General features: G+C 44.5%; 1 long non-coding RNA gene across 4 annotated transcripts in view; it reads left to right on the forward strand.

Moving 5' to 3' along the window:
• The first annotated feature begins 78 nt into the window (after positions 1–78).
• LOC135320949 (uncharacterized) overlaps positions 79–19,365 on the forward strand; it is a 101,962-nt gene continuing 82,675 nt past the window's right edge. Inside the window, exons 1-6 of one of the 4 annotated variants that reach the window (XR_010380313.1) lie at positions 79–383; positions 637–657; positions 1,599–1,708; positions 3,103–3,656; positions 10,963–11,122; positions 14,176–14,894. This is a non-coding gene — a long non-coding RNA (uncharacterized LOC135320949). The other 3 variants (XR_010380310.1, XR_010380312.1, XR_010380311.1) reach the window with 3 other exon arrangements.

Raw genomic sequence — 19,365 nt, forward strand, 5'->3', positions numbered from 1 at the left:
CACTTTGCCTGCTGGGGGCGGGAGGCAGGGTAGTCAGGGTACACGGGTGGCGGGGGTCGGGGGCCTGCATCGGGGGAGCGGGCCCATTTGCTCCCATCTTCCCCGCGGCTTGTCCTAGGGGCGGTCTCTGTTGCCCTGGGTTACGGGACACGTGTATCCTAGTCGGCCTGACCCCGGGAGGCGGGCGTGGTACGTTGGGGGTGGTGGCAGCAGCGGCAGGTTTTCCCATGGAGCCGGTCCATTTGCTCCCATTTCCCCCCATGGTTTGCCCTGAGGGCTGTCTCTGTTGTCCCAAGTTCGCCGGACGTCCATCTCCAGGTCAGCCTGCTCCCTAGAGGAGGCCACCGTGAGGTCAGGGGGCAAGAGAGGTGGCTGCTTCAGGGGTAGGTGGCTGCCTTGGGGAGCTGGTGGATTGGCTCCCGTCTCCCCGATTGCCTGGTGTGGGAGTGGCCTCTCCTCCCCCAGATCACCAGACACACCTGTCCCATTCAACCTGCTGGGGGAGGGGTGCCCTGGGCGGTGCCTTTAAGGTGCGGGGGTGGCGACGGCGGGGGTAGAAGACCTGCAGCGCTGAGCCTGTCAATTTGCTCTCCTCTTCCCCGCTGCCAATCCTGGGGGCGTCCTCTGCTGCCCAAGAAGCCGGATGCCCGTCTCCAGGTCAGCTTGCCCCTGGGAGAAGGGCGCGATGCGGTCGAAGGGCAGAGGCAGCTGCGAGGTCCGGCTGCCCGTCCTAATGGGGCCACTTCTTCTCCTCTCCACTGACCTGGCCTGGGAATGGCCTCTCCCGCGCAAGATTCGCCTGACACCCCACACCCGGTCAGGTTGCTCCTGGGAGGTTGGCGCGGTGAGATCAGGTGTTGGAGAGGAGAGAGTGGCTGCCCCTGGCGAGGTGAAGGATAAGCTCCCATCTCTCTGGAGGCATGACGTGGCCGACCCTCGTTCCCAGGTCACGTTTCTCCGGGTCATATTGCCCCGGGGTTGCAGTAGGGTGAGGGGGCGGCGGGGTGTTGGCTGGGGTATGGAGCCTGCCGCTTGGGAGCTGGTGGTTTAGCTCCCATCTCTTCCGCAGCTTGGCCTGGGGGCAGCCTCTTTTGCCCCAGGTCCCAAAGCACAGTTTCCCTGACAGCTTAGCCACTGGAGGTGGGCAGGATGTGCTGAGGGGGCGGAGGCAGCTGCCAAGGCAGCGACGAAGGGGGCTGTCCCTGGCCAGCTGGTCAATTTGTTCCCATCTCAACATTTGCTGTCCCAGTTTCGCAGGACGCCCTTCTCCAGTTTATCCTTCTCCTGGGAGGTGGGCGCAGTGCATGCAGCCCAAGTTCTGGGCTCTCCCCTGGGGAGGGGCAGAAACCTCTTGTTCTCCTTTGTCTTTATTCTTCAGCAAAGGGGTTACTTGACCCAATTCTTAATTCTGAGGAAGTGTAGCCTGTGTTACGGAAGAGTTGCTGGACAGTGAGGTTTCTGGGTGGGTTTTCACATCAGCTGATGCCCCAGGCAGGCAGGAAATCTATTACTTAGAGCTTCTTAGTCTGGAGTTGGGGGATGGCCCCGCCATCCTCACCATGCTTTTTAAAAATGTGTTACTCCTCTCTTTTTCCTAGGTGACATTTTAGGTTATTGGGTCACAGATTGCTGGCACACTCATCCCTGTTCTCAAATATCTTTTAAACTTGGGTGAAGTGATAAGTAGGGGAAGATGATTTACTGAAAGGTAAGAATACTTAAATTTGCATTAAAGCTAAATTCTGTCAATCTTTCTCAAATGATTTTTCTCTGATTCTAAATCCACGACCTAGTGAATGTTGTAATCCTGTGTAAATCATTGATCTTCACATCACATTGGTTGAGTGGTCAGCGAGATTTGTTAATTAGATTATTCCTGAAAGGAAAAGCTCAGGCTTTTGAGAATTCCTTGTCGGATGTCACCCAGGCAGTCACAGTAGAAGACAGAGCTGATATAAAAATCCCTCACCTGCCTGAACTGCAAAGCTTCTGGAATTACTGATCCCTGAAATGCAGGTGACATTTGATGATAATCTGGGGGATGGTTTATATGATCAGATTCTTCCAGTCCTGTAAATGGTTTCCGTGGCCCCAGCCCTGAAAGAACTAGTCTTAGGGGCCATATCATGAGGGGTGGGATGGGAAGGCAAGGTCTAAGAGCTGAAATCACTGAGATTCCACACTCGCTAAACACAGACTCCAGAGCCTAATTGTTGTCAGGTTCTGTTCTGGATTTGAGAGTGTGTTCAGACATGATTCTTGCCCTTCAGGAGACACTGCCTGCGTGGTAGTAACCTTTACATAGATCTGGGGAGGATGGCAATTAAGTAGATGGGCTGTTACGGTTCTCAGTGTGCCCAGGCTCGCTCTTCCAGGCATTCGTGGGACTAACGAGTCATCTTATTCACTCATTCACTAATTTATTACCATTGAATTGATCATTTGTCCCACAGTAAGTGAAAGAAGGTATCAGGAAGCTGAGTTTTGTCCCCTCTCCTATCACTGATTGTATCTGTCAGTCAGGCTCCTTGAGTATGCATTGTGAAATGGTGGTATTTCTTGCCCAATGGGGCTGCACTGTGAGTTTTGAGAATCAGGGGAGTCACGTGGGTAGGACAGCACCCTGACACACATGGCCACCCCACCACATGAGACAGCATTGTCGATGCTCAGGTGACCCGATGTAGACCGCTGTGCTAAACCTGAGCATGTTTAGTGATCTTGGTGGCTATGAAAATACAGACTACCCGTCCTTACCTCTGAGACTCTGAGGGTGTGCACACCAGAATTCTGCATTTTAAGAAGCACTTTAACTAAATCTGATGAAGATGATCTGATTGTCCCACTGAGAAACACTGGTGTGCGAGACACCAATATTGAGGATTCTCAGGGAGCGATGTCTTTTCAGGATTGTCCAAGGGTCCTCACTTGAGACTTTTGCCTTGGGTGTAATTGTATGTGTTCAGAAGTGATGTCTTTCACTTCCAGTGCTTGTCAACATGCTCTCTGCAGGGGTTTGCTCTCAGTAGATGGCAAAAACTATGATTCTTCAGGTCACCGAGCTAGAGTGTGAGCGATATTTTATTTTGGTTTTCTTTATAGCAATGCAGAGTCTCCCGAGAACAGATTCAGACTGAACAGATTTGTGTCAGACTTTGGGAGACCGCTGGTGCCCCAGATGTTCTCTGGCAGGTCAATGACGAATCTAGGTCCATCTTTCACTGCTACGTCAATGAAGTGGGCCACTTCGACAAGGCCAAAGCTAGTATCCCCACCATAGCCCTTGACAGTGATGTTCGGCTCCAGGAAGCCATCAGATGCAGCGGACGGCCAGAGGAGGAGCCGAACTTGCCCATGAAATGTGACATCCCCAACTTCATCAACACGGACCAGAACTCTTCCTTTGGGGAAGATGATCTGATTTTCGAACCACCGAATGTTCTAGAAAATAAGCCAGTTGCCCAGACCCCACACAAAGACTTGAGTTGAGAAACGTGCTTTGTCAGGTGTCTTTTTGAAGATATGAATTTTGTCTTTGTATGGCAGGAAGTCCCGTTTCACAAAATTGTATGTGTTTTTCTCTGAGAGAGAGAAATGGAGACAGACAGAAAGACGAAGAAGCAGAAGAGAGCGCCCTCAGAAGAGAGCTAGTTAAGGTGAGTTTTGTGCCATTAAAAAATATTTGGGGTTTTGGGGGGAACAAAGTATTTACACTGTCTCATTCTCCTCGTTGGAAACCTTGGCCCCACACTCAGTGTCAGCATCCTTGAACAGGGGTTGGCACGGTGCATTTTATCTCGCGCTGCCTCTTCCACGTTCTGCCTTTAGCACGTTGTTTTGCCTCCCAGGGCTGCCACCCTTTAAACTGTAATGAGAGGAGTCTGGAGTAGATGATCCATCCCAGCTCTGCTGTTTTGCAAATTTCTGATTTCGTATTCGGATGAGGCTGGGATACACCCAGAGCAGTATAAACCAGGCCCTACCTCCTGTCTCTTGCTGGGGCATCCCTCAGGTCTGTGCCTTCTACTCAAGCCTTTACTGAGCCCAGCTTTTGTCAGGAGCCCAAGTGCCTACCGGGATGGCAGGAGACCTGTCTCTCGTGGTCACGGTGGCCGAAAATTCTATTTGTTGTGCTGAAACAGCTCTTCTGAGATCCTCCGGCCACCCTTGCTCCAACCTGAGGACAGACCTACCGTTCCTTTCCTAGGAGGAGGATCAATCCATGGTGCATTTTATGACAATCCTGTCCCCAGGAATGCACGGAAGGTTATCAGCTGAGTGAGGGGAAGTGCCTCTGTGTCTCTGTGTCCCTGTATCTCTGTCTGCTCACAGTGCCCTGCCACCGGCTACTGAACAAGAAAAGTGCTATTCACCATGCTGTGTCTTTTGCAGATGTGTAGGTGATGGTCTTGTGGCTCATGTGTGGGCTTTGTGCTGGGATGGTGAAGGGCTTATAAATACCTCATCAACATGTATTCGAGATGGCCTGGTGCCACACAGACTTGATTCATGAAGGCATCAAGCCTGCACACTGGTTTGGAAACAACTTGGTTTTGATCAGTCACACTGCATGCATGACTCACTGCTGATCTCTGGGTGTTTTTTTCATTTTAGATTTATTCACCCAGTGTCTTGCTTAAGCTGAAAAATACATTTATTTCACTAGAATATTCTCGGATTCTTTGTTTCACACATCCAGTTGTTTAATTCTTTAAAAATCATTTTGTGTTTATAATGCCTCCTAATTTCTATCAACTCTAGGTTCCCAGTGGCCTGAGCCATGCACCAGATTTGATGTAGGAACTGTTCCACCAAAAGAAATCCCTTTGCCATAATATCTTTTGAGGAAAATATTATTCTTTAAGGCTCTAACAGTAAATCGTAGAACAAAGCATGGAACATTTATTGTAGTTAATACATGTTCATGCAAAAAGAAATGATATTTTCATTAAACAATGTTGATTTTAATAACTTTTACTAATGTGAATATTATTATTCATAATTTAAATAACCAAATAAAACCACAGTTATTTATTATGAAGATTGAAAACTATTTACACTGTCTCTCAATTAGAGGTAGCTTTATTAGAAGACTGAAGGGTATTTAAAAGATGGAAAAATACCCATGATGACACCATCATTTTTATTAACTAAATATCAAGAACTGTGCAGGGTTAAGATTTAACCATCTGCAAGCTGTCAAGTTAGCATGAGGTAGTTTGTGGATGCTGCCAGAAGACAGGAGTCTCCCTCAGGATCAGAGACAAAGAACTTCCTGCCAGCACAGCAGGCAGCTTGGGGTTCATGTTCATGTTGGTTCCTGAGTTTCTTTCCTTTTGCTGTTGTAACAAAGGACCACAGACTCAGTGGCTTAAAGCAATACACATTCATCGTCTCACTGTTCTATTGTGCAGAAGTGCAAAGTCATTGTCAGTGGGCTAAAACCAACGTGTGGCCAAGGCTATGTTCCACACCGAGGCTCTAGGGAGGGATTCGTCCTCCTACCTTTCCCAGCTTGCAGAGGTGTTCACACTCCTTGGCCCAGGGCCCTGTGTCACTGTGACCTCTGCTGCCACTTTACGTCTCTGTATCTGCCTATATAGATATAAAGGAAGAGTCTTCTACATCTGGTATGGACCGTTTTTCCTAAATGGACATTGTATCTCTATGTGCAGATTAAAACCCCTTCCCTCCAGGGTGTGGTGGCATCAGCTCACAAGATTACCACTCTGGGCTTTAAGTGTCCTCTTTGTATTGTCACCTGGGAACTTCTCTTTCCATAGTTAGCTCTGTGTTACATTTGTTGCTGTATTTTACCCGGTATTACTGAAAGTTTTACTTAAAAGGGATCCTAATTAGCTCTGTTTACCTGTTTCCAGAGCTGAAAGCTTCAGTTCTAGAGTATCTGTTTGATTTCTCTTAAAAATACATTCCAGTATATTTCTCTGGTGAAGGTCTTTACCCTGTTATCTATTCTCCCATAATTTCCTTATTTTCTTGAATATATTAAAAGTATTTCATAGCCTTTATTGGTAACTCTGATGCCTACATCACCTGGGGGTTTGCATCCTTTGTCTAATGTTTCTTATTCTCATATTATCCGTTATATAGTCTTGACATGTTGCATGTCTTGAAATTCTTTATTACAAGGCAGACATTGCAAATGAAAAATCCATATGTTATTTTCCGTGAGAGGTTTTCTACCTTCCTGTTAGGCAAACAGGGTGAGGGACTGATCATGTCACTCCAATCAGGCGCTGAAGTGGATCAGGACTGAAGTGCCTTTTTTCTTAAAACAGCTTTGAGGTATACTTGGCAAAGTAATTTTCACACGTATAAAGTGTACAGCTAATAAGTTTTGACATAAGTATATCCCCAAGAAACCATGACCACATTCAAGAGAGTGAACATACCCATCACCCACAAAGCTTCTCTCCTGCCATTTGTTGTCCCTCCCTCCCTCCCAATCTCTTCCCCTGGAAACCATTGATCTGCTTTCCATCACAACATATTGGTCTGCATTTTCAACATCGTTGTATGAATGGATTCATGCAGTATCTACTCTATGTTGTCTGACTCCTTTCATTCAGTGTAATTATTTTGAGAGTCATCTGTGTTGCTGTATTAATAGCTTTTTTGTCTTATAGCAGAGTATTGTTTTGTGCTGAGTTTTTACTGAATAGTTTGTTGTGAGCAGTGTTTGGATAGACCATCATTTGTTTCTCCATTTACTTCTTGATGGATGCATGGGTTATTTACAACTTGAGCTATTATAAATAAAATTGCAGTGAATATTTGGTTACAAGTCTTTATAAGGACATATGCTTTTCTTTTCTAAAGCACCAGATGAGGAATATCTGGGTTATATGGTAGATAGGTATTTACCTTTTTTAAAGAAACTGTAAAAGACTGTTTCAAAATGGTTGTACTATTGTAAATTCCTTGTGGTGTGTATCAGCTCTGCTTGCTCTACTTCCTTACCAGCACTTTGTAAGGTCGGTCTTTCTAATCGTATTCATTCTTGTATGTATGTGTACTAGTATCTCACTGTGGTTTTTGAAAGCATTTCTCTAATGACTAATGGCATCTTTAATCAGCATCTTTTCATATGCTTATTATCCATCTGGATATCTTTACTGAAGTGTGTTTTCTGGTCTCATTCATTCATTCAGGTGTTTGCATTATTATTGAGTTTTGAGACCTCTTTATTCTGGATCAGATACAAAGAGAGACCTTTATCAGATATATGATCTGCAAATAGCTTCTGTCTATGGCTTGTCTTTTCATTTGCTTAGCAGTGTTTAGAACAAATTTTAAGAGTCTTCATTTTGATAAAGTTCACTCTATCAGTTTCTTTTTAAAATAGATTATACTTTTGGTGTCATAGCAAAGAAATATTTGCCAAACCCAAGGTTATAAAGATTAAGCCTATGCTTTTTCTCCTAGCTGTTTTGTAGTTTTAGATTTCCTATTAAGATCTATGATCCATTGTGAGTTAATTTTTGTATATTTTGTGAGGTGTGGATCAAAGTTCATTTTTTTTTTTTTGCATATCACTCTCTAATTCTTCCAGCACCACTTGTAGAAAAGATCCTTTCTCCACTGCATCCTTTTTGAGAATCAATTGTCTATATAAGTGTTGGTTTAGTTCTGAACATTCTATTCTGCTCCATTATTCTATTTTCCTGTTTTACACCAACACCATACTTTCTGATTACTGTAGTTTAAAAAAAAAAAAAAGCTGAAAATCAGATAGTGCAAGTCTTTCAACTTTGTTTTTCTTGTTCAAAATTGTTTTGGATATTTGGGATCCTTTGAATTTTTATATGAAATTTAGAATCAGTTTTAAAATTCCTTACATCCTGTTCTGCCAAAATTCCACCCATGTCTTTGGCCATCTCCAAAGCCACATTTTTTGAAGAAGTCTCTCTAGATCCCAGGTGAAAGGAATTTCTGTTTCATCTGTGCTCCAATCACATTTGATAATATTTGATTACATTTATTCATATTTGGCTGGATGTACTTGTGATCTTTCCTGCCATATAGTAAATCTCTGAAGATTTGGAATCTTGACTTGGTTCCCTCTGTCTGCTGAGAAAACTAGTTCTATGCTTTGCAGGACAGCGCCCTGCAGTAAGAGCTATCTGCAAGACACATCTAGCTCATTGCTTGCATATCGTCAAGGAATCCTGCAGATTTAGAATTGTTTATTGATTGTTGTCTCCAAGACGGCTCAGCCTTTTTTATTTCTATTGCTACTGCTGCAGTTTCAAAGGACAATGGGCTAATTATTTTCCAAATATCAAAACATACTGTAATTGAGTTGTGACGCAAATTATGTGCTGCTGTTTCTTAACAACCTGCTTAGTGTTCACAGGTACCTTCACTCATGGAACTTTTGGGAGAATGTCATATCCTCAGAGATAGCAATGCTGTCTTTGGCGACCTGAGCGGTAGTATCTGAACTCACTCCTGCTGTTTTTCCAGTGCCCCCTCTAGCCCTCCTCCAGCCCTCCATGGGGGGCCTGAAGTTCTGCCCTCGAAAATCCTGTTGCTTCTCAGGAAGAATTCCCTATGAAGCATATTCATGTCCTTCTTGTGGGGACATTCAGTCCAGAGACCTGACAGCAGGGGAAAATGTTTAGACTGCTTTTGGTAGAACGTAAATTCTTCCATACTTGTTAGAAGCAAATCCAATGAGGAAACTGTGTTGTCATCTAACAAATCAGCATAAATGTCTGATGAGGAAGATCAGCTTCCCCATCCCACTCAGGCGTCATGTTGATGTGACACTCACCTTGGCTAACATTTTCTCCTGTGAGCAACGTGAAGTTCAAGACGTTATGAATGGCTTTTTGTTTTTCTTCCTTAGTCTTTCCACATTCACTGTGTCTGGTGAGATTATATGAATCCTGCTTATTTTCAGCCCAGCACTAAGTTTTTAAAAGGATCACGTGTTTAAAAGGCTAGTGGACAATTTGTTAGAAGATCAAAATCCTTAGACTTTGGTCCTAGAGTTGAATCTTGGTTACTGGTGAATGAGAATTCCCGTTAAAATTTTAAATTCAGTGATATAAAGTTTTAAAAATAGTTATATATTAGTCAATTTCATTAAACACTATAGCAGTTATTTACATTTAAGCCTGTCTCTGGGGCAATTTTGCAATGATTCCCTCCCTTTATTGATTCCCTCTTTATCAGAATCCTTGAGAGGTCCCTGTCATCATTGTCAGTATCATCATCATCATCACCATCATCATGGAACTGATTCCTCTGGGAGATTCTAGGAAAATAAAGAGCCGGACGGGGTTATGTGAAGGTCAGTGTGTGCATATACAGTAAGAAGAGTTGTCAGACATTAGATTCAAGATACCCTTTCCATTTAGAGAAGAATGTGGTCATGAAATCCTGATGTGCTGAATGAAGGAAGTGATGGGAACAGGGTAGTCAATGGAAAGGAGGAGGAAGTGAGTGAAGCGGGGAGCATAGAGCCTTGGATAGGTGATCAGCACATCAGCACATTGAAAATGAGGGGAGTGTGATGGCAGAATCATGTCCCTCCCCGGCCACAGGGTAGCCACCTGTGACATGTTACTGTACATGGCAAAATGCATGACAGATATTTTAGGACAAAAATCTTAGAAGATTTCTGTCTTCTAAATTGTCTATCAGTTAGCGTTTTAAACCCATGATACATTATTAAAGATTAGTGCAGGGGAACAAATAAAAAGGATTCATATAATCCACCAGACATACTGAATGCAGAAAGGCTAAGGAAGAAAAACAAAAAGTCATTCATAAGTGCCTTGAACCATAAAATGCTCATGAGAGGAAATGTTACACAGGTGAGTGTCGCAGCCACATCCATAATGCCTGAATTGGATGGGACAAGGGGATCCTGAAATGAGACAATAGGGTGAGTAGCCTGGATTGTCCATTTGGGCCGAATGTATTCACAGGGGTCCTTAAAATGGAGGACATTTCCCAGCTGAGTTTAAAATCAGAGGGAGGTTTAGCCATAGAGCAATGTTCAGAAAGGCTGCTGACCATGAAAATGGAGGAAGTCGTTGGGCACAAGCTAAGGAAGGTGGGTGACCTCTGGAAACTGAAAAAAAAAAAAAAAAAAACAACAAGGAAACATTCTCTTCTAGACCCTCTAGAAGGAAGGAAACCTGCTGCTACCTTGAATTTAGCACAGTGAGAACTGTGTTGGATCTCTGACCTCCACAGCCATAAGCTGATAAATCTGTGCTGGTTTAAGCTCTTAAGCTTATGGAAATTTCTTACATTGGTAAAAGGAAAATAACATAGTGAGCCGTAGTGTAACGGATTAAAGGTATAGGATGGGGTGTGGAGAGGATTCTGACATTTACACCTAAAAAACAACCAGGTGAAATGGGAAGGTGTTTTAAGGAAGACTTACCTGGCAGGGCTGTTAAGCAGACTGGAGCGAGGGGAGCATTGGAGTTAGAGGAATCAATTAAATCTCCACAAGAAAAATAAGGAATAAAATGTAACAGGGCTTCAGTGATAGTGGATGTAGGAATGGAAATGGGCAGAGAGATATAAATATTACTTTGAAATTAGCTACAGGTTTGATGACTGCATGTTGGGGAGACTTAGCCGATGTGTGGACTGAATGTTTGCATCCCCTCAAAATCCGTATGTCGAAACCCCATCTCCCAGGGTGATGGTATTGCGAGGCGGGGCCTTTGGGAGGTGATTTGTAGGATAAAATGAGGTCATGAGAGTAGAGCCCTCATGAATGGGATTAGTGTTCTTATACAAGCCCCCAGAGTGCTTGCTTCTCTCTGCTCTCTGGGATATAAAGATATTGGGAAGACAGCCATCTTCGAGCTGGCAATCCTCTCAAGGATACATTGACCTTGAAAGTCTCAGCCTCCAAACCATAAGGAATATGCTGTTTGTTTAAGCCACCCGACACGCGGTAATTTGTTACAGCATCCCAGACTGACGAAGACAGTGGAGAATGCCTCTGAGTTTGGCACTGATTGCCTGGAGAATGCTGAAACCCAGGGAAGTGGGCAGCACAGACGTTTACTCATTTAATCCTGCCAACACAGTAGGAGATAGAGTCCACATATTCCTCGCTACTTAAAAGGTAAGGAAAAAGAGGCACAAATAATAACAACGACAACAAAAACAACAATAATTTGTCCAAGATTCACACAGAACCCCCTGGAGGCAGAGTGAGAATTTATACTCAGGCAGGCTGGCCCAAGAGCCCCTGCTCATAACTAATAAGTCAGATCACCTTGCTTATGTGGATCAGTTTTTTTCAACTGTGATATAAGGATACTGTGTCTAGTAACTTATAATTTCAAAATACATCACTGTAACGGAATCATTAGTCACAGGCCTTACAAACCACAGAAACCTACACATACAAAAATAACTCGTTAGGTCAAGATAACCAATAACGTTTTTAAGTATTATACCTGCTGGGCCTTTGCAATAAAATGTCTTTTTATAATTCTGTCTGGCTACAGAATAACTTCATAATCCTGCATGTTGCTGGTGGCTCCCATGTTGGACAGCACGGGCCTAGAGATTTTAAATTACTTGCCCAGACTCACCCAGGAAGCTCGTGGTGGGATCCTAGCTATAGTCTGGGACTTTTCCTTCCTATCCAACAAGTCCCTCATGGAAGTTTAGAAGCTTCTCCTTTGGTGCCCAGCTGTCTATCCGTACTTATAACATCTTGTCAGGTGTTCCAGCCTGCTCCTGAACATCAGCCAGAACCCACTTCTGCTCTATTTTGTCCAGGTAATACCTTCTAGCAACTTCCATTGCCTTCTTGGCATCAGTTCTTACCTGGAAGGGTAGTGGCTAGAGGTGGAAATGTGTCCACATGACAGGTTTTTCATAAACATAGCAGGAGTGTTCAAGAGAATAAAACGTCAGGAAGATGAGTAGAAGCAGGTCATTTAATATACCAAATGGGTACTTTCAATGTCTGTGTTTCCGAGTCCAGGCTTGTTCTGCTCGTGCATTACAGGCCAATAAGTCAGGAGACCAGGTTTTGGGGCAAGAAATAGCGACTTTAATTTGGAAAGCCAGCTGAGAAATGGTAGAATAATGTCCTGAGGAACCATCACCCCAAGTCAGATTTCAGGCTCTTCTTTTATTAAAAATGGGAAGTGGGAATGCTTGGTTGTTGCAAACTTGGTGTATGAATTCTTTGTTGTTAGAATCCTTTGTTCTTGCAGCTCTTCACCTGGGTCACATCCGTGTAAACCTCCAACAAACAAATGTTATTTTCTATTCTGTAACTTGTTATCTTTATGTGAATAGAAAAGTGTTAATATCCTTCAAAGTCAGAGCCTTGAGAACAGGTTCTCCTGTATATTTCAGGCTCTAGGCAACATTGTTTTACAAAAGGTGCAGAACCAACAAGACTAAGCCTAGGAAACAGGGCACAGGGTTAAAGTCAAAGGAACAGATCTAGTATGGAGTCAGATTTTTTCTTTCCTATTTCAGTAGTGCCATGGAGAAGGCAGTTTGGGCAGCTTTTCGTAGGGTCCTGGAGGCTTTCTCTCTCAGCCTCTGTGTGCCTCTGTTGAAAACCCTTCATAGCTATCTAGCCTGCTGGAAAACCACTCCGCCTGTTTTGCCCTGAAGATGTGTTCTGTTTATAACTGATCTCTACTTCTTGGAAAACAACTCAATAAAAACTCAGTAGGTTTTCCACCAGCCATGGGCAGGGGTGAGGAATAGCACTTTATTATTTTATAAAAAAAAAAAATAAAAGAAGTCTTAAAACAGCACTGGGCACATAGGAGAGAGTCAATAAATGCTTCCTGGCTAAAATCAAAATTGATGGCTCAGTGATTCCATGGCTGCTGTATTTGCTGAGCTTGCTACTCCTTTGCTCCATTGCACATTTTTTTTAACTGAAAAAGAAATACATGCATGTGGTTAAAAAATTTCAAACAGAGCACAAAAATACACAAGTGAAAGAAGTTTTCCCTCATCCTCTCTTCTTTCAGCCCTCCCTGGAGATGCCACTGTTTACAATCCTTTGTGTGTTTTGCAGATATGCTATGCACATTCCGACCTATGTATGTAAATTCCTTTAAAGTATTACTTATTTTTAACTTAAAGGGATTTAAAACCTCGTGTCTTCTGCCCTGGTAATAGAAAAGAACAAATCTGACTCCATATTAGATCTTTTCCTTTGACTGTAACCCTGTGCTCTGTCTCCTAGGCTTCATTTTGCTTGTAAAACAATGTTGCCTAGAGCCTAAAATATACAGGAGAGCCTATTTTGAATGCTCTGACCTTTAAGGATATTTAACACTTTTCCATTCATATAAAGATAACAAGTTACATAATAGAAAATAACGTTTGTTTTGTTTGAGGTTTACAGGGATCTGACCCAGGCAGATAGCTGCAAGAACAAAGGATTCTAACAACAAAGAATTCCTACACCAAGAAGATTGCAACAACCAAGCAAGTAGGAAAGGAGCCTGAATTCTGACTTGGGGAGATGGTTTTCCAGGACATTAGTTTGCCATCTAGGTCTACAGAAAGTTGCTACTCCATGCCCCAACACCTGGTCTCCCAACTTACTGGCCTGTCCTGCACTAAGGAGAATGAATTTGGACTCAGTAACACTCCTATCTTCCTAGCAAGCTGGGCACTGGAATTGAGGGCAGCTATCCCACACCCAGGGACATACTGTGTGCCCTTGATGGTTCCCCGAGGGTGGGGAGTGGTTTACCCAGGAAGGATGGGGACTAAGCACCAAAACTCAGGCAGTATGCTCCTTTTGGGATCTGACCTTGTACCTCCCGCTCCCCGCCAACACAACACCTGGGACAGTGGAGGTAAGGCAGACATCTTGCCTGCCTGTGTCCCAGCATGTAAAAGGGGAATATGTACTCTTTCCAAGGTAGTTCTGAGCGACAACACCTGCGGGTGCTTGGTTCCCAGAGCAAGAGAAACCCAGCTCCACTTGGGAGCAACGGGTGTGATCCCCATAGGGGTTCTGCAGAGGCCTTGGGTGGAGGGCTGGACCAGGGAGGTAAAATATGAGCTGCGGGCCTTAAAGGGTTAGAGAAGTGTGCAGAGGCAGGACTGTTGCCTCCTTCAGGATGCCCCCAGAGTTAAAACTATTTCTCTCCATCTCTGCTACTGTCCTCCACCCTCCAGATCCCTGCCTTCTCTCTGTTCCTCCTGTCCATGTCTCTTCCTCCACTTTTCCCCTTCTCCCGTCCTCCTCCCATCTTCTCCGTCCCTTGCTTCCCCACCTTCTCTCACAGAACTCGGAGAGGATCGCTGGCCCTCCTGCGCATGCGCAGTCTTTGCCAGCTGGAATGAGGGTTGGAAGCTCCAGCTCCGAGCCGGGGATCGGCCCCAAAGGCTGCTCAGCTCTTTCGCCCGGTAGGACATTTGCTCCTGCCCCGGCGCCCCGGCCACAGCTGTCCAGGGTCAGGTGTGCACCTGCCGCCTCTCGCCCCAGCCGGGCTCCCCTGTGTCCGTGGCTGGCGTCCCTTTCCCTTCTCCCACCCGCGAGTCCTCTCCTCCCGGGCTGCCTCTCCTCGGCCGCCGGCCCGTCCCCGCCCCTGGGCGGGCTGTGTCCCGGGCGGGCGGGGTCTGCGGACCCGGACGGGGGCGGGCGGCTGGGGCTGGGGCTGGCCTCCGAGCGGGGCTACAGCCCGCGTACCCACCCCCGCTTTCCCTGCCCCGCGACCCCGGGGCTGCCCTCCTCTCCCTTTCCCGCCCCCTGGGGACCAGCTCAGTGGCGTCTGCGCTGCTCCCCCGGCTGAGTGCCTCCGGCTGTAAACCCCAGCTTCTCCTGGTGGAGTCGGGAAAAGGGAGCGTCAGTGCTGAGCGAGCTTCAGTCTCCTCCCTCAGTGTTTCTGCCCCAGGTAAGTACCTTGAACCCTTTCACGTGTTATGATGGCGGTGCTTGATGATGTCACTGTTTTTATAGTGAGAGGGATTACAGTGTTGAAAGCAAGGCTTGGTTCAGTTAAAAATCAGCTGAAGGCATGAGGCTGTGACATCCTCCATCCTTCCCTCTCCCAGGGTGAAACGTGTGACCGTCGATGTTAAAAAAATAGTTACAGTCCCTAACTAGCCCAATCCAGCTAGGGTGTGTTAACAGGAACAGCACCACCAGAGGCTTTGTAGACTCAGGGACATTGCAGTCCTAAAGAGCTCCTGGCAAAATTTGGTTTGTTTTGGTTTTTTTGTTCTTCTTAAATTGTGGGGCAGACTAGTTGTATAGAGGGAAAAATAATTGTCAAGAAATATTTTTTCATTTAACATCTTTATTGTGATATTGTTCACACACCATGAAGTCCACCCACATAAATGCTACAATTCAGCAGCTTTAGCATATTCACAGTGGTGCAACCATTAATATTCCAGAACGTTTTCATCACTTCAGAAAGACCAGTGGAAATGAATGACCTATCCACACCTTCCCAGTGCTGGTTCTAAAGAAGTTTCTTGGCTGTTCCTGACCATAAATTATCTTGTTACCCATAAAAAATCTGGTAGGAAATCTAAACAGAATTGTATTGAATCTGTCTATCAAAGCAAGAAGAATTAATGTCTTTATGGCATAAATTTCTTCTAGCCATGAATATATCTCGGACCCTATATTTTCATATTTCCAGAGCCTGGCCCATGGGAAGTCCTCATTAATTGTTGGGTTTGTGAATGATGAGATACATCGTTAGTTGCAACTGAAGCCTTTCACAGAAGAGAAAATAAACTCACTGAAGCCAAGTGACTCTCTGATGGTCAGAAATAGTGACAGCCAGTGCTGGAGTGATCCAGTGGACTTGGTGTTTGTAACCAGAATTCTCCAGCACCTACAGCTAAGGGGATCAGAGTATTCTTTTATTTTTTCTAAATGGCGTTGCTTTTATTTTTACTTATTTTTTAAAATTATTTTTTATTGAAGTGTAGTCAATTTAGAATGTCAGTTTCAGATGTACAGCAGAGATTCAGTTATAAACATATGCATATGTATCTACATATGTTTTAGATTGTTTTTAGTACAACTCATTACAAGAAATTGAATATAGTTCCCTGTGCTATATAGTAGGTCCTTGTCATTTATTTTATATTTATTAATGTGTATCTGTTAACCCCCCTTTTCCTGCCTGCTAACCACAGTTTGCTTTCTATGTCCATGAGTTTATTTATAGCAGCATCGATTTTCCTAGTAATATATGCTGGTAGGCTGCTTTCAGTTTCAGTAATTCCAACTTATCTGTGGGCATTTTCCTTCTGGTGCGCCTGTTTGTGTTTTGCACACGTGATATAAGAGTTGTGTATTTGGGAGAACTCCAGGCCTCGTGTAGTGCCTGGTACAGAGCACCCACTGAGCTGATGCTTGAACTGGGAAAAAAAACATAGTAAATGTTGGAATTTCCACTATGGTTGAGACTTCCAGGTTTCTATAACCGGTTTAGCCCACCTTAATATTGGCTGCACCCATACTGTGTAATTTGGTGGAACTTCATGTTATGGTGGTGTAGAGACGGGGCCTTGTATGCTTCTTCTCTTTCCGTTTTCTAAGACTCATTCTCCTGGGCCTTCCAGATCCTCCCCCAGCAGAGCACAAGGCTGGCTTGGTGCTGCGCTGAGGCAATATTTGTTAATAAGGCCCTTTCCTCATCTCTTCTGAGCCTCCGTTTCCTTCTCTGCACAATGAAGACTTAGACTAGAAAAGTGCTTTTCAGTTTCTTTTAAGCCATGTTTCCTTTGAGAAACAGAAAATACAAATCTCTCCTCCCATTCAACATATACATTTTGACACATCCTCCAAGGAGTGACATAGCTCTTTGTGGAAAATTGAAGTGATTGTGATTCCAGGTGGCACAGAAAAGACTCTTCAGACATTTACTGCACGGAGAGGGCAGGAAAGGGGCAGTATATCCCACTTTCTAGTGTGACCACTGGAACAGGGGCTTGGGCTTATATACAGTGTCCGACGTGGCCTCTCTCTAATCTTTTTTTTTTTTTTTTGCCTCTCTCTAATCTTGCACAATGTGATAAACTTCTCTCCCTCAGTTTCTTAATGCGTCAAGTTGGGGTGATAACAATTTAACTCTTTTGTGAAACATTATACACATAAGATATTTGTTTCTCGGTAGAAACAAAACCTGCGGGAGAATCAGGGATTTTTTTAAAAAAAATAAAATCTTGTCCACAGCTCTCTGTCTGTGTCTATTTTGAAGTTCCTTGAGGGTGAGGGTTGGGTCTAAAGTCCATCGTGGGACAGGTGGCCCATGGGTCTGTGTGCCGCAGATGGCCCCCTCCTCCCCAGGCCTCTTCCTCTCAGTCCAGGATGAGGTTCCCTAGTAGATTTACACAGAGATCTTGTGGAAATGGCTTTTCATTTTATTGTTTCATGAAGAAGGGCTGCCATCATGATCTCTGTGGTCAGGTTTTGGTGACCTGAAGGCTATGCAATTACGTTTTTCTATTTAATAAAAAGAAAAAATTTACAAGTACAAAATTAGGCCTACGGTGGTGGCAGGGGCTCTTGAAAGTGGGGACCATTAGCTTTGTTAGCTTCAGGTGCAGGGGCCTCTGGCCATGAGGACACATCATCGTGCTCTGAAGTTGGAGGGACCAGTGGGCTCAGTGGGAATGTTTACTGAGTGTATCTCATGGGCTGGGCATTGACCGATTTGTACTGTGTGTTCCTTATTTGAGACAATGAGCTCATTTAACCTCAATAGCCTCTTTAATAAATTAGACTTTTTAATTTTGAGATATAATGTAGATTCCCATGTAGTTGTAAGAGATAATATGGAGAGGGCCTACGGACTTTTTGCCCAAATTTCTTTAAAGGTTCCATCTTGCAAAGTTGGTATACAATTCAGTAATGACTCACTAACCCTTTGAGGTTTGTGTTATTGCCCTCATTTCTATTCATGATTAAACTGGGGTTTAGAGGAGCACACAGGCCTGCCCAGGTCACCCATGGTTAGTGTAGAGTATGGTGAAACTTGGGCTTGGGATTTCCTGGCAGTATCATCATGATTCTCTGTGGCAGGGAGCAGCATTCACATTGCTTGATTATTCATTCATTCAACAAGCATTTATTGAGTAAACCCTGTGGGTCAGATGCTATCATAGATTTATCTGATTCTTCAGCAGTATGGAGAATCCGGTAATGTTTCCTTCTTTTTTTTAATCTGAGAAAATTAGCTCTGAGAGGTTATAAACCCCCCAAAGGAAATATAGCTCATAAATGAGGGATAGTAAATTTGTACAGTTCCTTCTTCTTATGCAGGTGGGACCCTAGGCATTTTACATTTGTAAACTTCCATAATCCAGATATATTCTTGTAAGGCAAGGATTTTTTTTTAATTGAAGTATACTCATGTTTACAATGTTGTGTCAATTGCAAGGTGTTTTTTTTTTTCTTGAATTTGGAATTCAAAAAATATTTTTTGAGGGGGGTAAATAGGTTTATTTATTTGTTTCATTTTTTTTAAAATGAGGTACTGAGGATTCAACCCAGGACCTCATACATGCTAAGCATGTGCTCTACCACTGAACTGAACCCTCCTCCCCAAAGCAAGTTTTCTTATCAAGTATTCTGCAGCTTAGGAGTTCAAATAAATTGGAGTTGAAATCCAGGTCTTTTGATCCTACTGTGTTTCTTTGCATTATATCCTGCTGAGGGGTGTGGAAGCAGTTCCTTTATTCATTCCTTTATTCAGCAGTTTTGAGCACTGACTTTGCATCAGGGCCTGGCTAGGTGCTTGGAATCAGAAAACAAGAAATGACCCTTTCTGCAGAGGTCGGAAGCCTAGACCAAAAGCTGCGTAATGTGATCCGACCTGCGGTAGCCATGTGCAGATGCTGAGGACAAACTGTACCCCCGGCTTTGTTTGGGCTCCCCCTGCCTTCTGACTGGTACACACCAGGTCACCGCAACCCAGTGAGGCCCGCAGCCCGCAGCACAGTATGTACCTCGGTCTCCTCTTCCCTCTCGTCAGGGCCTGCAACATGAACATCCCTGACTACGTGCAGTGTGCTTAGGACCACCAGACTCTCCCCGTGGTGGTCCAACCCGTGGGGATCATCTCAGAGGAGAATTTCTTTTGCATCTATAAGCGAATCTCCTTGGTGAGGCAGATCATCCCTTGCGGCTCGCAGTGGGCACTCTGTATCCACTACAGTCACCACTATGCGCCCGAGAATGGGTGGAGAGACTTCGAGACCCATCGCAAGGTCGTGGGCCTTTTCACCATTACCGACTGCCTCTTGGCCAAGACCTTCGAGAAGCTCCACGTGCAGAGGAGCTGTATGGCACCACGCTCTATGACTCTCGGCTCTTTGTCTTTGTGCTGCATGGGGAGGTTG

This window comes from Camelus dromedarius, unplaced genomic scaffold (assembly GCF_036321535.1).
Source record: "Camelus dromedarius isolate mCamDro1 unplaced genomic scaffold, mCamDro1.pat HAP1_SCAFFOLD_186, whole genome shotgun sequence".
In the NCBI taxonomy this organism is placed as follows: domain Eukaryota; kingdom Metazoa; phylum Chordata; class Mammalia; order Artiodactyla; family Camelidae; genus Camelus; species Camelus dromedarius.